Raw genomic sequence first — 2,904 nt, forward strand, 5'->3', positions numbered from 1 at the left:
TGTGGCATAAGAACTAACAGTGTTTTCAGACGATTTGCTCATATGGACAGAATGGAGGACGAAGGGCAAGTGAAAAGACAGTACAATTCGGAAAAGTTAGGAGGAAGCCAGAGAGGAAGGCTTAGAAAGTGCTGGATAGATGGCAAGGAAGAGTTATTGAAAGGGAAGGTCGTTAATAACATCCAACAGACCAGAGAGGTTATGCAGAGTAGAGCTGATTGGTGCAGTGTGTGTAGGGTGCATTCCCGGCATTTCTGGTGAGTCTTCTGTAATCAAGTTATTAAATCTGTGGAAGTCTTCTGTACAGGGGTTTCATCAATCAGGCGGCATTGACCACTGTCTTGTTAGATGAAAGGGATATATATATATATATATATATATATATATATATATATATATATATATATATATATATATATATATATATGAGCATGCATGTGGCACCTGCCTACATCTGGCCAGAGAAAATATGAGAAACTCATCTATGCACAGTAATATAGCTTGCATAAATAATATGAAAATTTGTGGCAGAGTAAATGGCTCTGAGGAAAAAAAAAACTTCATTAACTACAATAACGCCTGGCGTATGAAAATATCTGGTTGCTATATTGAAGTTACGGACCGCCAAACCGACATAATATGAACACTGAACTTCATGGCTTGCTTGTCTCGTGGTCCGGCAGTTCACAAAATTCACAGCTTAATTTGTATTATTATGTTGCATTACCCGTTCGCATATATAGATTTTAAAAGTTTCATTTTACTTTAAACAACTATTATTTGATCTTAAGTCATCCTGACATGATTATTATGAAACTCATGCTCAAATCTATCGAAAATTTACTTTTACAGACATTTTTACAGACATATTTACCGTCTTTTGTTTAAGTTTTACCGTTCATTCCAATGGGACAGGTGTTGAACACGGCGTTCATGGGAGTAGTGTTGATATATTACAGAAAACTTCCCAGCGTCAGAAACGTTAAATAATCAATTCACGCATGTAAAAAATGTGATAATGGTTTAAATTAAAATCCGAACCCATCCCAGGCCATCCCTCATCGTCCCCTTAAAAAAAAGAAATACAGAATGACACCATGATGAATTCCATTCCCATTTCAGATTCTTCAAGTATTTCCAAAAGCGTGCAAATTGTAACGGTACCCGTCTACTATAAGAATATAGTTTTCTATGAGAGGAACACTATGATTTACAGAAAACGATGTTACTGTTTTTGCATAACTACGGAAAGTAACTCACTCTTCAAATTTGCAAGGCTTTAGAGTTTAGAGGGCGAAGAGTGAATGGCCGCTCGTTTATTTCCACAGAAAATTCCATTTACTATTTTCATGTGATGAATAGAACCGAAAGATCAAACCATCACTGATGAGTAAAAAAAAAAATCAATAATCGTATTGAAAGACGCGGGACAGGATAATGAAAAGCCTGCGGTCGATAAAAAATTAGTTAAATAATGATCAAAATATCATCCAAGTAGCTCAGGGTATGTGGAACCAGAACAATTATGCTAAGTGAACTAAAGACAGTATTAGCCCACATGGGTACGGTACAACTAGCGTCGCTTATTAGATTGTTGCCACTAAGGGTCATCATGACCTCATTGCAAATGCGAGCGTTCTTGTTTACTCTTAGAAGAAAATAAATAAGTTGTGGGGAGGAGGGGAGATTATTACCCATAATATTAACACTAACAGTATGCCAGTGAATTCCTTACAGTGGGAGTTTAAACCTAAAAGCCGTGGTATAGTTTGTGCCTTTATGCATTCAAAAATTAAATGGTGTCTGAAAGTTAATATTTTCGCAAGAAGGTTAGTATATTGGGTAAACTGCTTCGATTGCCACACTTGGAGTCAGTTCTTTTAACACACAAACACAAACGGATATCAGAACTTACACCTGCCTAAAAGTTCACTTAATGTAGTAAATTTCAACGTAATGAGAGAGAGGGGTGGTTGGGGGTACAAGTGACGTTACAAACGATAGTGAAAGAAGTGCTCAATATGATATTACTGGATAGAAACTTGTATTGCCTTCATTGACTAGCTTAAACAAAAGGAAGGTATCTTTTATCGGACTAGACGTAAATACTATTGCTACTACTACTATACAATATTCTTTCTTAATGTTACGCAATACAAAAGTGACATGTGGTTAAGAAATTTGTTTTGATGGATCTACAAACCGATGTCAAAACAATATACATCTTATTTTACTTCCATATTTTGTGATGCAATATATAAGCATACATACATACATACGCACACACCCACACAAATATATATGTGTGTATATATATATATATATATATATATATATATATATATATATATATATACATACATATATGTGTGTGTGTAACTGAATCTCAAAAGTTGTTTGGAACGTAATAAATGCATAAATAAAGGTATAAACCACGAAGTGTTTCACTTTCCTTCGTGGCTTATACCTTTATATATATATATATATATATATATATATATATATATATATATATATATATAATATATATGTGTGTGTTTTTACTTATGCCTATTATTAACTGTAGTTTTCTAAACATTGTTGGTTTTATTCATATTCCGTGAACTCCAAACGTGATTCTACATACAAGTGTGGAAACGAATGAAAGCGAAAGAAAGAACAGGTGTGCAACACCACAAAGCACCTGTGGCAAATCTATACCGGCTCAAAGAGGATAAAGGCAGATATCTACTGTTTTCGTAACCAGGCAGAGACAAAACGGAGGTGGTATAGTGAAGTGTGTAGCCGGCGTCAAATCAAGAGATTGTTACAGAAATCTGAGTGGCTCTCAAGTGCGGACTGAAGTCGGAGATAAAGCAGTGATTGTACGTTTCTCGATTCAAATTGGGAATTCACCAGTCATAT

Source organism: Macrobrachium nipponense, chromosome 30, assembly GCF_015104395.2.
Source record: "Macrobrachium nipponense isolate FS-2020 chromosome 30, ASM1510439v2, whole genome shotgun sequence".
NCBI classification, from domain to species: Eukaryota; Metazoa; Arthropoda; class Malacostraca; order Decapoda; family Palaemonidae; genus Macrobrachium; species Macrobrachium nipponense.